This window comes from Myxocyprinus asiaticus, chromosome 39 (assembly GCF_019703515.2).
Source record: "Myxocyprinus asiaticus isolate MX2 ecotype Aquarium Trade chromosome 39, UBuf_Myxa_2, whole genome shotgun sequence".
Taxonomy (NCBI): domain Eukaryota; kingdom Metazoa; phylum Chordata; class Actinopteri; order Cypriniformes; family Catostomidae; genus Myxocyprinus; species Myxocyprinus asiaticus.
In genome coordinates this window covers 24,542,063-24,561,624 of record NC_059382.1, presented here as the reverse complement: position 1 = coordinate 24,561,624, position 19,562 = coordinate 24,542,063, and the positions used below count along the sequence as shown (strand labels likewise).

General features: G+C 42.1%; 1 pseudogene; it reads left to right on the top strand.

Annotated features, from left to right (window-relative positions):
• Window positions 1-19,562, top strand: part of LOC127429689 (S-adenosyl-L-methionine-dependent tRNA 4-demethylwyosine synthase TYW1-like) — a 122,842-nt pseudogene that overhangs the window by 4,591 nt on the left and 98,689 nt on the right.

The window sequence follows — 19,562 nt, the reverse complement described above, 5'->3', positions numbered from 1 at the left end:
CCCTGCCTTGTCCCCCGACTCAAAATATGTCTGTCTTGCCCTGAATAACCAAAACTCTACCTTCTGTGACAAAATAGTATTGTACCTATACTTAAGCTGAACCACTGTCCAACTGTCCAAGACCATTGGATGACATTCAGCGCTTCAGCTCTGTTTCAGCACTTTTAATACTCTTTTCCAATTCCTAGTCAGTTGCCTGTGTATCTGTCTTTGACTGTGCATCTAAATTCTGTTCTAAATTAGTTTGCAATGTAAAAACAGTGAATATGTTTTGAAACAGTTCTTGCCATTAATGCTGTTGTCTCTGCATTTTCTATCCCGGCTGTTTAGATAATATGCAAGACGTCTCTAGACACGTGAATAATTAATTTATTATTAATTTCCATTCCATTCTTAGAGGAATGTAATTATTTATTTATGACACATATTGAAGAAATTTTAATAATGAAATCTGTTCTGAAATTCAGAGCGTCTAGCTTGTACAGATCTTGGTCTAAGTTGCATGTGAAGAATGACTCAGTTTTGGCTCTAGATGGCATCAGAGACGTATTGTATCTCATGGCTTTGCTGCTACAGAATCCTGACATTGCAATACTGCATAATCTGCTAGACTGCTTTAAAAAGTCCAGTTTTATGTTTGATAAACAAATGTACACCTCTTAATTTTGAACTCAGTAATAACTACATTCCTATGAATTCCTGTGCTTTGATCTTTTTAATGAATGAGGCATATTGTATGATCTGGCCCCTAAGAACCGCCTTAAGTGCCTCCCATGCCACACCCACAGAAGACATTGAGGACCAGTTGGTTTCTACATAAACATTAACTTCTGTCTTTAACATTTGTTGAAATGCTGGGTCCTGCATAAGGGATATATTAAAGCACCATCTATATATGATTTTCTTTTCTCTGCTTCTGTGGCAACATCTCTAAGCACACCAAAGCATGATCTGAAACAAAAATATTCCCAGTTGAGCAGTCAGTGGCAGATGAAATAAGTGACTTAGATATACAGTTGCAATCAAAATTATTCAACCCCCCTGACCAGCAATACATTCTGGTGATGTGAATTAAAACGCATCAACTAAAACCTAAGTAAACAGTCAAAGTAAGTTTTTAATACACATTTTAGTAATTTTTTTTAGTTTACCCAAATTTTAAAATAAAAAATAACTAATTCTCTCCACAAATGTCATGTCAAAAATATTCAACCCCCAAAGTCAATCATTTGTGGAGCATCCTTTATCCTTAATAACAGCAAATAAATGTTTCAGGTAAGTGTTCTCAGGCTTCGGACACCTCTCTATTAGAATTTTTACACATTTCTCATGAGCAAAAGCTTCCAGCTCATTGACATTCTTCGGTTTCTGTGCTGCCACTGCTTCCTTGAAATCCCAACAAAGGTTTGCAATGGGATTTTAATGATGGACTGAAAGGGCCATTTAAGGACATTCCACGACCTATCCCTGAACCAGATTTTGGACAACTTGGATGTATCTTTGGTGTTATTGTCTTGCTGGAAAGTCCAGTGATCAAATACAATTTACACACTGAAGGCATCACATTTTTCATGCCAAAATGGCCTGATACCTGAAAGACTCCATGGTGTCAGTCACATAGTCAGGTTAGCCGTTTCCTGCAGCCGCAAAACACCCCCATAACAGGACTGACCCACCTCCATGCTTGACTGTGGGGATGGTGTCATTCTTGTCATCACCTTGTCATCTTACTCCAGATGTACTGCTGACCCATGGGTCTAAAACTCATTTACAGTTTAGTGTCATACATCTATAAAACCTTCTTCCAATAAATAACATTTTGGGTTGAATTTCCAGCGAAAAAAAAAAAAAAAATGATATTAGAGATAATATACACTGAGCCGGTCATTATTGCAAAATAATCCCCGGTAGGATGATCAGGACCCTAATGAAAAGTGGAGGGGCAATAAATATATATTATCCCATTTACTACACGGCTACTTATCAAATAAATAAATAACACATGGGCATGAAATACTGATTTAAGATGAAAATATTTTATAAGCCTACTTGTAAAGACCACAGAGTGATACGAGCACAGCTATGTAGGAAACATAGATTGCCCGAATGAGTGGTCAGTTATACAGTGTAGCAATGGGCAGCGGTAATTATTTTTCAGTTTATCTGTTATTCAATATTTTGCTGAATGCAGAATGCCATGATAGATCAATAAGAATCAAGTATTCCAAAGAGCCATGTAATAAATCATGAGATGAAATTACTCACACCATTTTGGTCACCGCCCACTCCTAATTTTTCTAATAACTCTTTTCAGATCAGCAAGAACATAGATAAGTGGTTGTGGATGCTGAGTGCCACCCGGATCATGACCAGACGACTGCAACTGCAATGTGGTGAAAAGTCACCATGGCAGCATGCAGGCTGACTTCCAGGCCTGGAAAGCAAGGTTCCTTAGCCATTTGCAAGCCCTGGTCAAGGGTGAGAAGAAAGCCTGCTCTGGCAAATGCAAGAATGTCAGCTGCAAAAATAAGATGAAGGAGGAGGCAGAGGATAACCACTCTCTCGCTGAGAAGAGCAACTCTGAGGCAAGCCTGCCCTCCTCTGATGCCATTGAACATGTGTAGTCATGGTAACAAATCTCGTAGTGCTCACCCAAAGAGCAAGATTGTTCCTTTTGCAGTTTGTGGTGCTCTTATGGGTTCGGAACAGCAGGGGTGACATTACAGACTTCAGAGGAAATTGTATTCTCTTAGATGTTCTGTCATAGATGTACTCTCATATCTTTTACTAAAACACTTTAAGAGAATAACATTCCCATGAAGTTAATCCTCTTTAAAATGAGAATTCTGTAATCATTTATTCACCCTCATGTTGTTTGCATTTGAAACAGGTTACAGTCGAAATAATTACTTTGTGCACCTTTTAAAAAGGATGTATTCGCTTCTCTGGGTACACAAAGACTTTTTTTTGGTTTGGTTGGATGTCTCCTAATACATCTTGGTCTCTGAGGTGACAAGTGTAATTGTGGGCAGGTTGTAGCAGGTTAAGCTTAATGTTTCTTTGATTTTCAGGAGGAGCTAATGGGTCCAGCAGTGATGCAGAGTCATCAGCGGAGGAAGACAAGTCCCACGGCTCTGTCATCGCCATGGAGGACCTTGGGAATGTGAAGAACCGCATGAAGAAAACCAAGGTACAAAAAGAACCAGCTCAAATTTAAAGAGGCCCTATTATGCTTTTTGGGATTTTACCTTTCCTTTAGTGTGTAATATAGCTCTTTGTGCATGTAAAAGGTCTGCAAAGTTACAGAGCACAAAGTCCACGCAAAAGAGTTATTCTCTTCCACAGACAACACTGCTCAAGAACTACAAGAAACGGCTGGATTGTAGTCCAGCCATTTCTTCCGTAAAGTATCTACGTCACTATGTAACACATTTGGATAATGCCCGCCTAAGGGCTATTTTGGCCTGCCCTCAAACAAACATAGTTATAGCAGAGGCCAGGATGAGTTGGGTTAGTATTGTCGCCATGTTGAGAAGACACTGTTTTCTTCACTGCGAACGCAAAACCTCATTGTTTGGACTTCCAAAGGCAGACAAATTGAAATATCAGTGGTTCATATTCATTTTTACCACTATTCCTCAGCAGTACAACCACAACCAATTCCGGATTTTCTAGATGGTTACTCCTGAAAGATGGTGCAGTTCCCACTTTGTTGGGACAATCTGGCACTTCAGGATCACAACCTATGTAAAGATGCTTGATTGTTTGCGGATTTATCTGCTACTGAGAGTTCAAATGCGGAGTTTTGTTTTGTAGTTATGGTGTACACCCAGTGCACAGCTGTAGGCCTCTGCTAACCTGCTAGCTAATGTTATTGTGTTGAAATAGTTTTGCTAATCAGCTACGGGTCCACATTTACCTACAATTGTGTAGAATTATGCAGATTGTTTGTCGTTCTTACTATCATGAATAGTGATCAAGCATGGAGATGGATTTATTTTTACAAACGGTAATTTTACGTCTGCAATCCACGGTAGTGCTTGGCTAACTTGCTATGTAACATTATTGTTTTGGTAAGGGTTTACTATTCAGCCGTGGGCCGGCTTTTACGTAAAACTGTGTAACAAAATGGTCAATCTCAAGAGTCTTTATCAGTGGTAAAGTGAGGAGGTTTAATTATAATTACAAGCTGTAACGTTATGGCCGATATCCACGGTAGTCCAAGGCTAACTTGCTCATTAAAGTTCTAATACACCCGGTAATGTCCAACCGGGAGTAAGCCAGTTCTCCGTTCATAACTCTGGCGACAAACGTTCGGATACATCCATTCCAGCAAAAGATGACTAACTTAGATGTGTCTTTTACTTGAAGCTTTGTTAGGTCCACAATAATCAACAGTGTACTTGTAAGAAAGCTACAAAATAAAAACTTACCACTGTGAAATGTCCTGCTCAAGTCATGCTTGCGAAGGTAGTTCGGGTCGATCAGCTTGTTCTTCCAAACTTTCATTATTTCATTTATTATCAGACTCGGACTAGAGCTGGTACGGCAAAAACCGACGCCATTGTTACCATAGTTACAATAGTGTTTACAGAGCTGCACAGGAAGACTCGGGAGCTGAAACTCAGTTATGGCAAGGGGCGTTACATTTCCGACACGCTCTAAGCGGTTAACCAATCACAACAGACTAGGCCAGCTGACCAGTCAGAGCAGACTGGGCTTTTCAGAAAGGGGGCTTTAAAGAGACAGGAGCTAAAACAGAGCATCTCAGACAGAGGGTGAAAAGAGGTGCTGCAGCAATGTACAGTATGAGAAAAATTATGTTTTTTGAACATGTAAACCTATTCTAGCAGACCCCCAAAATAAAATTATGAACCTGTAAATTAGCATAATATGGGCTCTTTAAAGGAATAGTTCACCCAAAAATGAAAATTCTCTCATCATTTACTCACCCTCGTGCCATCCCAGATTTGCACTGTATGACTTTCTTTCTACTGCAGAACACAAACTAAGATTTTTAGAAGAATATCTCAGCTGTGTTGGTCCATACAGTGCAAATGAATGATGACCAAATGTTTCAATCTCCAAAAGCACATAAAGGCAGCTTAAAAGTAATCCATATGACTCCAGTGGTTTAATCCATGTCTGCTGAAATGATATGATAGGTGTGGTTGAGAAACAGATCAATATTTAAATCCTTTTTTACTATAAATCTCCACTTTCACATTCACATTCTTCTTCTTTTGTTTTTGTCAATTTGCATTCTTTGTGCATATCGCCTCCTCTGGGCAGGGAGGAGAATGTATACTAAAAAAGGATTTAAATATCGATCTGTTTCTCAGACACACCTATCATATCACTTCTGAAGACATGGATTAAACCACTGGAGTCTACTGGATTACTTTCATGCTGCCTTTATGTGCTTTTTGGAGCTTCAAAAATTTAGTCACCATTCACTTGCATTGGATGGACCTACAGAGCTGAGATATTCTTTGTTTGTGTTCAGCAGAAGAATAAAAGTCACACACATCTGGGATGTCATGAGGGTAAGTAAATGATGGGAGAATTTTCATTTCCTTCAATGTTTACTAGTGACTCATACTCTACAGAGATGGGCTCAGAGCCAGTTTGATGGTATTTAAAGGAATAATTCACCCAAAAATAAATCATGTTGTTCCAAACCAGTATGCTTTTGTTTTTCTGTGTAACACTTTTTTTTTTTTAAGAAACTTAGCGCAGCTCTTTTCCACACAACAACAGTTCATATTGACCACATGTGACTGGTGCACTATATTCCAAGTCTTCCAAGTCACAGATAGCTTTATGGGACGTACTGACCAAAATTGTTATGGTTTTCACTGATAATCTTGCCCTCCCCTTAAGCTTGTGTCTAACCCACGTTTGCATCCATATTAAAAAATAAAAAAACAAGACTTGGTTTTATAGCACCTAAGTCAGATGGACTGCTTTTATGTTGGTTTTATGGGGATTTTTGTCCTTTTTGGAGCTTGTCAGCCATAGCCACTATGAGCTCGTAATGCAAAAGCAGCATAAATATTCTTTAAAAGTTTCAGCTTTTATTTCCAGACAAATTAATAAACAGCACACAGGTTTGGAATGTGAACATAAGGTTGAGTTAATAATGACAGAAATGTTAATCTTTGGGTAAACTATTGCTTTAAATGGACAAAGTGCTGGTTAGAGACAGGCAGTGGCTCCATTGAAGGAGACAAAGTGGCAGATGGTTTGCTACAGCAGACAGCAGCTCCAGCAGGCGCTGGGAGAACTTGCGTAACTGTGATCTGTGATCACTGACGCCCACTCTACAGGCCTGTGCGCAGGAGTGATTCATGACAGAAGCACAGACAGATCTCCCCATACACACACACACACACACACACACACACACACACACACACACACACACACACACACACTCACTGTCTCAAATCCTTATCAGAATAGAGAGGCTGTGAGTGTTGAAACCGAGTGTACCAACCCTTTAATCCAGTAAGAGCCCTTAACGAATGCCTCCAGGATCAGATGCATGTTTAAACAGTTTGAGATGATGGCTTTAAAGATTTGTTAGGAAATATGGTTTGCAGCTCAAGCAATCAGCAAATTTTGAAGCTCCAAATACGCAGATCAAAGAATATCACAAATTTTTTGATTGTGTGTCAGCTGCTGTCTGATGGCAGCTAATTACAGGACAGAACAAAGAGGGTTATGATATGATTGATTTAAATGCGTTATTGATATTTACATTTAAAGATGACATAAGTAAAATTGTACCAGATCATATTGTTGTGAAGAATTTATCATTTAACATTATTTTAAAGAGAACAAAAAAAAATTTTTTCCATCATCTTTGACCAAAATCTAATAACTTTGCCTCTTTTCTGCTAACATTAACAAGACTGCGTGAGCAGGGAAATGTTTTAAATGGATAGTTTACCCAAAAATAAAAACTCACTCGCCCTCATGTCGTTCCAAAGCCGTATGACTTTCTTTCTTATGTGGAAAACAAAGAGAAATTTTAATGAATAACCTGGTCCGTCTTTTCACTACAATAGCAGTTAGTAGTGATTTACTTTAAAGTTTAAAGGGATAGTTTACCCCAAAATGACAATTCTCTCATCATTTACTCACCCTCATGTCATTCCAGATGTGTATGAATTTCTTTCTTCAGCAGAACACAAACAAAGATTTTTAGAAGACTATATCAGCTCTGTAGATCCATGCAATGCATGTGAATGGTGATCAGACATTTGTAGCTCCAAAGGAAACATAGATGTAATCCGTAAGTCTTCAGTGTTTAAATCCATATCTTCAAAAGCAATATAACAGGTGTGGGTGAGAAACAGATTGAAATGTAATTCCTTTTTTTTTGTTTTTTTTTTTTTACTCTAAATCTCCACTTTCACTTTCACATCTTCATCTGAAAGTCACATGTGGTGCCTGTTTAGTTTCACTTTCACATCTGAAAGTGAATTTTAAAGTAGAATTTTAGAGTAAACTTAAATTTTAAATATTGTCCTGTTTCTCACCCACAACTATTATAACGCTTAAGATATGGATTCTTTAGGCTTCAGTGATTATGAGTCTTATGGATTACTTTTATGTTTCCTTTATTTGATTTTTGGAGCTACAAAGGTCTGATCACTGTTCACTTGCATTGTATGGACCTACAGAGCATCTCATACAGATGTGAGAGAATTTTCTTTTTTGGATGAACTATGTGACTCGTGCATTATATTCCAAGTCTTCTGAAGGCATACGATTTTTGGTCAAAAGCAATCTGAAAATGTTGCCATCTGTAGCATGTTTATGAGTGCATTGTAGAAACTCGTTCACAGTGGCACGCATGTGGTATGCTTTCTTTTAGCACTAAACAACACAGTTTCTCCTATGAATACTTTAGGGTGAACTACTCATTTTACCAGTAAAATCATAGCTAAATATTCAGAATCCAATCAAATAAGTAATCATCTGCCATTGGCTGGACAAACAAATAGTTCCATTGCCAAAATTCACACCATTGGTTGAGCTAATGTTGTTTTGTTGGGCTGGTTTTGAAAATGTCACATTATTTGCACTTTTTAGGGTAATCAACCTACAAATGGCTCACTTATTGTCTAGTTGTCTCTGCACATTAAGTAAAGGATGTTGTTGTTTATCTACTGTTTGTGTGAGTGCACTGCTTGATGTTCTACCAAAATGCCAAATATCTAACAATGGACAGCAAACACCGTGCCATTGACTGCCCTCATGTTGATCCAGCTGAACTGGTCTGTTTAGTTGTAACCTCATGCTATTTTACCTTCATCTTCTCCGAGGACATGAGCATGAAGGAGATCTCATCTTTGACTCTCAGAGGATGCACACACAAACTGCTATCACTTTAATACTCTGGTGACATGCTGCATCAGTCAGTTGCCTGTGTATCTCTCTTTGATTGTGCATCTAAATTCTATTCTAAATTAGTTTGCAATGTAAAAGCAGTGAATATATTTTGAAACAGTTCTTGCTATTAATGCTGTTGTCTCTACATTTTCTTTCCCGGCTGTTTAGATAATATGCAAGACGTCACTAGACACGTGAATAATTAATTTATTATTAATTTCCATTCCATTCGTAGCGGAATGTAATTATTTATTTATGACACATATTGAAGAAATTTGAATAATGAAAACTGTTCTGAAATTCAGAGCGTCTAGCTTGTACAGATCTTGGTCTAAGTTGCATGTGAAGAATGACTCCGCTTTGGCTCCAGATGGCATCAGAGACATATTGTATCTCATGGCTTTGCTGCTACAGAATCCTGACCTTGCAATACTGCATATGCTAGACTGCTTTAAACAGTCCAGTTTTATATTTGGTAAACAAATGTACACCTCTTAATTTTGAACACAGTAATAACTAAATTTAGCATTTTATGAACATTGTGATCCTTATGCAAGTTCTGACCTTAATGGTGATGATTTTTTTTTTTTTTAATGTAAAAATACTTTCCTCTATCCCTGCTTAATATGCAGAGTAAACTGTAAGCCATTTGTAGTTTGATTTCCCTGTAAAGTCTAAACTGTGACACTGGTGCGTTCAACATTGCACTGTTTGTTTCAGCATCCCAATTGGCCAGACAGAGCACAACTCACTCAACCAATGGCATGAGATTAGGGTGGGACTTTCTGTTTGTCTGACCAATAGTAGATGCATGGAATGTTTGGAAAACCTGTTTTAAAACAGGTTTTTGCAATCCCGCTTAGTGACGATAGTCGTGCAGAAATTGGACTCTTTCTGTTGTAGTGCATGTGTTCCATACTAGCTCCTCTAGTTGGGGCTAATAGAATTTCAGTTTTCAAGAGGTTTGTTATGTTATTCCATTATTATTCCAGAGCTTAGCCCTGTTCCACTTCAGTCACTGCCTGAGAACCTCTTCTGTTCCTCACACAAAGCTGTCAATGGCATCAGAAGACTTGGAATATGGCACACAAGTCATATGGAGCAATACTTTTTGGTGATTTTGGAGCATGACAGCCTCACTCCTCAATTTATGGAATAGAGTGGCCAAAATGTGTTAATAGAAGGACGTGGTATGGGTTTGAAATGCGAAGTAGTGGCAAAATTACAATTTTTGGTTTAAAAATTCCTTAAAAATAAAACATACATATCACCATAAGCACAAATTTTCATTGTCATACATAGGTTTAGGACAGGTCTGGATTGAGGCCGTATTTTTAGTGCATTGGTATTAGTAAGGTGGAGATTGAGATAACAGCTCACAGGTATTGTCCTGCTGCCACGTTGCTTGCGTGTGGGACGGGCAGCAGCCGGAGCACCTCGTCGTCATTTTGGCTGGCTGTCAGTCTGAATATATCAGCTGCTCAGCCTGAACTCTGCGGGGCCACTGCCTGCATCACCGCTGTCACTTGCATGGGTGGTTTGTGGGAAATGGAGCGTTTCCAGATGAAGAGAGCTGCTCCGGTTCTGTCAGTCAGGAGGGGGGTGTGCGGAGCCGAGCCGTACTACTGTAGAGAAGCTCGGAGGACCAAAATGCCGGAGATGGCGAGATGAATCCTGGGTGACAGATTGCAGCCTAGTCAACTCTGCGTTTCATGTGGCAGTTCCGCGACAGATCTTGCTGTGAAAGGGCATAATGTCCACTTGCCAATCTAATCCCGCCCGGTGGCTTCCACCCGTTCTGCTTGTGGTTGGATTTCGCTCAAGGCACACTGTGTACCCTGGAACAAATGAACAAAGTCACAGAAACACTGAAACAGCTTGAGGTGTAACACAGGGACTGGTTTAGCACCTGTTGCTCAACCCTGAGTTTGGATATGGAGAGACATCACAGAGGACATGGGGTCTCATTCACTAAACTAGCACAGGCATTTATTTTTGAGTAAAACCTGTGTGTGAACATTTTAGCGTTATTATTGACTAGTCGATGAGCTTCCCAAATGACTAATTGGTCATAAGGCAGCACTGTGTAGTCTGGTTTCTCACCCTGACGGAACCCCGATCTGACGCATTTATTAGGGGGCGTTAGCCCTAGATGCATTCTGGTGCAAACTCACTAGACGGATTGGAACAGAATGCAAGGGTCTCCAGTTTTTTATAGCTGTGTAATTTCTACTCTACTAATTTCACCAAAAAGAATTGCCAAATTATTTTTTTTTACTTGACATGCAGTCTTAAATGTGCAGTGCTCGTGGGACAAAACCAATGTGAGGCGCTACGCACATTACACCATCAGTAGAGAGTGGTAAAAAAGGTTTGCCTGAATATCAAGGCATTAAAGTTGTTAATTTCAACTGACATTTCAGCCTAAACCGAGCTTGGTTACTTGTCTCATAAATGAAATGATATTCCAGCAGTGGCTTGACAACATGCTTACATCCAGAAGGGCCTGTGGCTTCTGGGCACAGACAGGGAACATAAGCAGAGTGGTGTTTAGTTTATGAGCAGGCAGGTGATTGGCATCCATCCTACACACCTCAGGCCATATAGAGTCATGTTATCACTTTCCTGTGGGTGACAACAGCGTGATATCAGCAGCTTGATTGTGCTGAATCACTGTAAACTTTAACCAACTCTGACTTTAAATGTTTAGTGTGACATGCTCATCGACAGCTGATTAATTGCCTAGTTTTATGTTTGATAAATGAATGTGTGCCTCTTTTTTTTTTTTTTACTCAATAATAACTTAATTCTGTATTTCTTCATTTTGTAAACTTATGTACTGTAGTTCTGACCATTGTCTGAAATTAACTTTTTTAGCCCACCAGGCAAGGTGGCTGTAAGATGAAAAAAATTTACCAGCCAGTCAGATTTCTTTACTGGCCTTTTTTTTTTTTTATTGCATTTTACAAGTGGATTGTACAGATATATAAGACAAATAAACAATACTCTATGCATGTTTAAAAATGCTAAAAAATGCTTTTTTAAAGAATTGTATTGTTTTATTACAACAAAACTACATTTGTATTTTAAAGTACGTTGTCATATGAATGACCAGTAAGTAACTCTCATGTGCCTTAAGTACACACAACACAGTGGCAGTTCTTGGTTCACTTGGAGTCAGTTAATTCAGTCAGCTCCAAGGGATTCATAAGTCTTTTTGATTCATTAAAAAGAGCTTGCTCGTAGAGTCATGCTTTTGGGAATCGGACAACAGTTGTTGATTCACTAATAAGAACTGGCTTAAAGGTGCAGTATGTAAGATTCAGAAACTTCTCGGTTACTGTGGTAACCTCTGTTCCCTGATGGAGGGAACGAGAACTTGTGTCGATGTAGTGACACTAGGGGTCGCCCTTGGGAGCCCCAAACACCTCAGATCTTTGAGAAAAGGCCAATGAGAATTGGCGAGTGGAATTTGCATGCCACTCCCCCGGACATACGGGTATAAAAGGAGCTGGCTCACAACCACTCATTCAGGTTTTGTGCTGAGGAGCTGAGACAGGGTCCCGGCCATTTCAGCAGGTAGTACAGCGTTGTGGCAGGGGGGACACAACGTCTCGTTCCCTCCATTAGGGAACGGAGGTTACGACAGTAACCGAGACGTTCCCCTTCTGTCACTCACTCGACATTGTGTTGATGTAGTGACACTAGGGGTCCCTATATGAAAAGCCACAACTAGCTGAACCGTGTTACGTGGACTGCCAGTGCAGGTGCAAGCAAGCTGCTGCATGCGTAGTAGCAGGTTCACCGGTCTGCACGTAGCCTCACCCGACGCCCCAAAAAACGTTGTATTGTTCCCCACATCCCTGGGGGGGAAGAGACGTATCTAGTATGGAAGCAGGCCGTGCCAGTCGCAGCCTTTTCTATCTATGTTTTCTCTCCACAGAGTATTCAGTTATTCGGCTGGGGCCATTTTGACGCTCAATATATGCACTGGGGAAGGTGTTCTTTTCCTATCCTATTCATTCAGGGGGAAAAGACCCTGCAGAGACCACATCCTGCCCGGAGGGGAGGTAACATGTGGCAAGCACGTCATGTGGGCTCAGAGCTGCACATGGAAGAGGCGCGGTGGTAGGTCCTGCCTGAAAAAGGAGGAGCTCTACAAACATGGCAAACGGAACAGAGAGGGCTCTGTCAAAGGGAGACGCAGGTCTGCCAACAGGGAGACCGTACTGCGGAAAATACATCACAGGGGGTTACTGGAGTAACGGCACCTGTGGAGCACCTACCTCAGTAAGGGCATATTAGCACACGTACTGGTTCCAGCTGTGAATTCCTCCGCTGAACTCGAGAGCCACAGAGCTAGGGAGGAAGGACATCCAGGGTTCACGGGTTCGTGAACTCGCATGGGAAAAGAAGCACAAATCTTCGCCTCTTTGGAGGGGAAAGGCACTATATGCAAGCGATACACCCGGCCAGCTGTCCGTATTCCCGAACTTACCTGTTCGTACCTGACAGAACACGGGACAAAACTGGCTCAACCCGGAGATTGTAAAATCTCGAAGGTATTGGGTGTCCCCAGCCCGCTGCCCTGCAGATGTCTGCTAAAGAGGTGCCATGGGTAGATGTGCAAAGTACGCACCAGACACAGCAACGACAGGGCTGGGTCTGCCTCCTCCTGGGGCAGCGCTTGCAGGTTCACCACCTGATCCCTGAAGGGGGTTGTGGGAACCTTGGGCACAATACGTGAGAGTCACCCAGACCGAATTCCAGGCATGTATCACTGACAGAGAATGCTTGCAGGTCCCCGACCCTCTTGATGGAGGTGAGCACAATCAGGAGGGCCATCTTCAAGGAGAGGGCTTTCAACTCAATTGACTCTAGCGGCTCAAAGGGGGCTCCGCGAAGGCCCTCCGGGAGCCTCTCAGGAACCTGATGATCAGGTCTTGCTTCCCTAAGGGCTTACCGTCCACTGTATCGTGGTGTGCCGCGATGGCGGCCACATACACCTTCAAGGTGGAGGGGGACAGCCGCTCCTCCAGCCTCTCCTGCAGGAAGGAAAGCACTGACCCGACTGCGCATCTCTGAGTGTCTTCAGCTTGGGAAGAACACCAATTCATGAACCGACGGCACTTCAGTGTATAAAGCTGCCTCGTGGAGGGAGCTCTGGCCTGAGTGATCGTGTCTACCACTGCCGGTGGTAGGCCACTTAGGTCTTCTTCGTCCCATCCAAGGGCCAGAAGTGGAGGTTCCAGAGGTCTGGGCACAGGTGCCAGATGGTGCCCCATCCCTGAGAAAGAAGGTACTTCCTCAGGGGAATTCACCAGGGAGAGGCTGTACGAGGAGCGTGAGGTCTGAGAACCAAGTCTGGGTGGGCCAATACGAGGCCACGAGGGTGACCTGCTCCTCGTCCTCCCTGACCTTGCACAGGGTCTGTGCAAGTAGGCTCACTGGGGGGAACGCATACTTGCGCAGCCCCTGGGGCCAGCTGTGTGCCAGTGCATCTGGGCTGAGGGGGGCCCCCGTCGGAGAATACCAGAGCGGGCAGTGTGAGGTTTCTCGGGAGGAAAATAGGTCTACTTGTGCTTTGCCGAACCAACTCCAAATCAGCTGGACCACCTGGGTGTGGAGTCTCCACTCTCCCCTGAGTGTCACCTGCCGTGACAGGGCATCCACTGTGGCATTGAGGTTGCACGGGATGTGAGTGGCCCGCAGCGAACTCAGTCGCCGCTGACTCCATCGGAGGAGACGGCGGGCGAGTTGCGACATGCGACGTGAGCGTAAGCCACCTTGGCGATTTATATACTATATATACTGTCACTGTGTTGTCCGTCCGGACCAACACATGCTTGCCCCGGATCAACGGCAAAAGCATCCACAGGGTGAGCAATACTGCCAGCAACTTGAGGCAGTTGATGTGCCAACACAGTTGCAGTCCTGTCCAGGAGCCAGCGGCTGTGTGCCCATTGCACACGGCGCCCCAGCCTCGCTTGGAGGCATCTGTCATAATGACGACATGCCTGGACACTTGCTGTAGGGGAACTTCTGCCCGTAGAAATGCAAGGTCTGTCCAAGGGCTGAACAAGTGGTGGTAGATCAGCGTGATGGCCTCGCGATTTGTGCCGCGGTGCCATGCCCATCTCGGGACATGTGTATGAAGCCAGTGCTGAAGCGGTCTCATATGCATCAACCCTAGTGGCGTGACTGGCGCCGAGAATGCCATATGCCCCAGGAGCCTCTGAAAGTGTTTCAGTGGAACCGCTGTTCTCTGCTTGAGTCTAACTCCATGTCGAGAAAAGAGATGCTCTGAACCGGGGAGAGCTTTCTCTTTTCCCAGATGACCCGAAGCCCTAGCCGGCTGAGGTGCCTGAGCATGAGGTCCCTGTGTGTGCACAGCAACTCTCAAGAGTGAGCTAGAATCAGCCAGTGGTCGAGGTAGTTGAGTATGCGGACGCCCACTTCCCTTAACGGGGCAAGAGCTGCCTCTGTGAATTTCATGAAGATGCGATGTGATGGGACAGGGACAGACCGAAGGGGAGGACCTTGTACTGATACGCCCGGCCATCGAAAGCAAACTGTAGGAAGGGTCTGTTTTGAGGTAGAACCGAGACGTGAAAGTACGCATCCTTCAGGTCTACCGCCACGAACCAATCTTGATGCCGGACACACGCTAAAATGTGCTTTGGCATCAGCATCTTGAACGGGAGTCTGTGCAAGGCCCGGTTCAAAACTTGCAGGTCCAAGATTGGCTGCAACCCACCACCTTTCTTCAGTACGATGAAGTAAGGACTGTAAAACCCTTTCTTCATCTCGGCTGGAGGGACAGGCTCTATCGCGCCCTTGCGCAGAAGGTGGCGGCGTTCTCGCCCTTCACCGAAGTGAAGCGGACGCTGCTGAACCGGGGTGGGCGCCTGGCACACTGAATCGCGTAGCCGAGTCGGATGGTCCTGGCCAACCACCGCGACGGGTTGGAAAGTGCTAGCCATGCGTCCAAGCTCCGGGCGAGGGGCACTAAGGGGTCCAGCACCACAAATCGCCTCTAGCGCCAGTCGGGCCGGCCTTGTACCTGGAGGTAGAAGGCACGGTGTGGGGGGCGGCTAGAGTGGCTTTCCCCTGGAAGAAGGAAAGCCGCGACCGCAACGTTGCCATGGTCATATTCTCACAATGAGAACATGAACCATCCACGAATGCTGCCTCAGTGTGATTATGACCCAGACACGTGAGGCAGCTCCCATGGCCATCGGAAGTGGAGAAATAGCGACCGCACCCAGGAATCACACAAAGACGGAAAGGCATCTTGTAAAAGACGCGTCTTTAAAAAAGACGTTTACGTCAATGTATTTGCTCTAATAGAGAACATATACTCTTTGGAATATAAACTCTTTTAGCGCTGTCGCTGGCGTAATCTGCACAGATCTGTGCAGAAGGAGAGAAAAGCCGCTGGAATTCGCCATATATCCAACAGCAAATGCTTCTTAGGAGGTGAATGGACCGGTAGTGGAAGACAGATTGCTGACACACAACCGCTCAGCTCCGAAGAAAAAATCTGAATGAGTGGTTGCGAGCCAGCTCATTTTATACACGTATGTCCGGGGAAGTGGCATGCAAAGTCCACTTGACAATTCTCATTGGCCTTTTCTCAAAGATCTGATGTGTTTGGGGCTCCCAAGGGCGACCACTAGTGTCACTACATCAACACAACGTCAAGTGAGTGACAGAAGGGGAACCCTTGTTATTAATGACAGCTGTGGCCGAAAGCGAACTGCTGCCAGCTACCTGTTGCTCGTGCTCACGCTCGTGCACGCACTCCATAGGGATGTGTGCGAGCGAGCGTCGACCAAAACAATGACATAACGTACAAAGAGACAACGTGATTCATCGACATCATGCTGACAGATGAGGTAGCATAATTAAAATTACAGAGTTATGATTGTTTTACTACAAACTTTGAGACTGTATTTTATATTTGACTCTCCAGTGCTGGAACAGGGCTAAAACAAAGTGTGGATATAGGCCTGACTATGCGAGACTGTAGTTTGAAGTAATCACTTTTCTTTGCATGATACATTGACTGCATTTATACGATAGCCTATGTCGGCATTAGCTAGCTAGCCAGCTTTATCAGTAGCTGTTAGCTAAATTTGGTGGATGATGACAGTAATTGTTTATAAAATAGACTGTACATTATAAATATGTTGACACAATTCAGTATTAATGTGATTCCATCACAACTGTCATTTTGATATATCGATGCACTATTGTTTAATAATAATAGAATGTATATATTTTCTGTATAAGTTACGTTACACTAATGAATGGAGCTTTTTGCATTATCTTGAACATTGTCTAGCATTCATTTCATGTGTTATTGAAGTTTAGCTAAAATTACACAGATCAATCCTAATGGCACTATATTTCACACACTTTGCAGTTATGTAAGCTTACCTGTCCAATAAGAAGAACGCCAATTCAGGGTCGGTTTTAGGACCCTGAGGTCCCTCCAGGGATCAAATGCCCTGCCGATGTTCACTCTAGTTTTCGCTCGATCAAGATCATGCTCCCGCTTAGCCAGATGGGATTCAGTAGATAAATGTTTTTTTGGCTTACTCAGAGTTTGTGTAGGAGTCGGTGTTGTGCTGGGAGCCAAATGTTTGTTGGATTACATCTCTAAGATAACGTTACCTAGTGTTGCAGTTTGTTGTCGTTGTTGAATAGTGGAAGAGAAGCTATTACTGTCTGAGGCAAGGCTCTCGGGAGTGCGCATAAACGTCACATCCTTTGGATTTTCCTGGCAAAAGCGACCCACTCCCTTCGCATGAAAATCAGTCTACAGGCTTTAATAGGCAACCTAGGAAGTCTGGGAAGGGCTCATTTTTTAAGTTGCATTACAAGCCGTTCACACATTGGCAAAAATGGGTGAATATTTCATGAAAATTGTTACATACTGCACCTTTAAAAGAGTAATTTATTTGTGAATCAGATTCCAATGTCACTTGTTATGTCTCATGCTGTAGATTCAAAAGAACCAGCTCAAAAGAGTAATTTCTTTGGGAATCTGTCTACTGGTAGCGCTTTGTCTCGTCTCGTGCTGTAGATTCAGCTGCAATGTTGCTGTGGTGCTTCATAGTAATACAGGAAAAAATGTCTGTATTTTAGTCCGGTTTTCTGTCCACATCACCTGAAGAATGCACGTTCAAGAACTGTTAACAAAACCGAACGTCATGAAAATAATTTGTTTTTTATTATACTGCATGCAATCACTACCAGAGAATTTGGGTGTGGTTGTGGGTGATTAAAACTTACTCGCACATCCACTGTAAATCCAAGAGTGGTCTTCCCTTCATCCCGATAGCATGAACGCTGTTCATTACTTTCATCTTGCATTGAGTTGTACTGCTAATGGTACGTGTCCACTGGCACGGAAGAATAGCTGTATTGATGTATTTTGGTGATGTTTTTATGTGATGTATTTTTGTGATATTTTTTTATTATGGTTGTACAGTACAGTGGTCAACTACTGTTGTATTTATTGTGCTCTATAAATAAATTGATTGCTTGATTGACTGATTGAAGAAATCTGCTCAGCCCAGCTCACTACCAGAGAGCTGCTGCTTCAGGGCGAGTTTGTAACATGCAAAGCCAGCATATATTTTCTACAATTTTTTTTTTTTTTTTTTTTAATATTTTCTACTATTATAGCTTTCAGTACACGAGCAATGATGTCATCTTAAATATGGCCGATTACAGTTAGAAAAATTCTAACTTCATTTTCAAATGCCCAAAGTATACAAACAGTGTTGATTTATTAAACATTTGCTTACCCAGCCACAGATAATAATATTAAATGTTTAATATTCAAAGACGACAATAAGTAAGCCATTTGTTTGATCATTTTCTCAAACTGTAAACACTGTGTCTCTGTGGTGCTATAAAAACATTCTCTTTGGTTTTAATGACCCGTACAGCCCAACACAGCAACATGCAATCAACCAATTGGTGTTTGAGATGGGACTTTATGTTTATTTTTATCAATGGCTGACAGGGCAAACTGATCTCACAGTGAAATCGGAAACAGTTGGTTGACTTTTCTTTACCTAAAATCGGCCTGTGCTTACCAGTGTAAGGTGGAAGTCACCCACTGGCCCAAGGACGGTATCCAATGGCGTGGCTGAAGGTCTCTTGCGTGTTCTGTCTTATCATGCGCGACATTAAATAATACTTTGATTATTTGATTTGAGTTCCATGTTTTTTATTAATCTTATCATTAATTCTTTTCTTTATTTCATCTGACTCCAATTATGAAAAACCTCCTTGATGTATCTATGCTCTGAATTTTAGTAATTTTCTCTTCTAGACTGCATCTGTTATTTCAATGTTATTTGGGTCCTGTGCTGGTCAGACACAGGTCCTTTAACTACAAATTCATCAGTTTCAGATATTAGTAAGTTTTAGACTAAGTCCTTATAGGTTCTCGGCTTTATCCGTTTAGTCTTATTTGGCTAAGTTCTGTAATAGATTCTTGGTTTATCGTTTAGCCCCAGTCAATTAAGTCCTGTTTTACAGGTTCTCAGTCCTACATTTAGTATTCCCATTTAATTCTACTTGGCTAAGTTCTATGATAGATTCTCGGTTTACCGTATAGCCTCTTACATACTTAACTAATGGGTTACTTCTGAAGTAGCTTAATTAAGCCAACTCTGACCATAGATTTGTAGTTAACAAGAAATATACTAGAAAACAGTCCTTCAGAATGAATCATAATAACAATTTATTTACCAGGTAATAGTAATACATTCAAACAATCCAATTAAAATAATAAATCAAACTCAAAGCTATCAGTGAACCAAACATAATAATATATTTAAAGTTGTATTCCATTCAAACATTTACCAAACATAAGAAATACAAATTGCAATTACCTGGTAGTGAAAAAACTACATGCAAACGACGAAGCATGGGAGATCTGATTTACAGATTCCTTCAAACATTTATCAATAATAAGAAATACCTGGTAGAGAAAAAACTACATGCAAACGACGAAGCATGGGAGATCTGATTTACAGATTCCCTGAGCTTCTCTGCCATCCTTCCTTAAGTACCAAACGATTCCATTGTTATTTCAGATGTGTGTGTTTGATGTTATTTAGGATTTGGTTTACAAT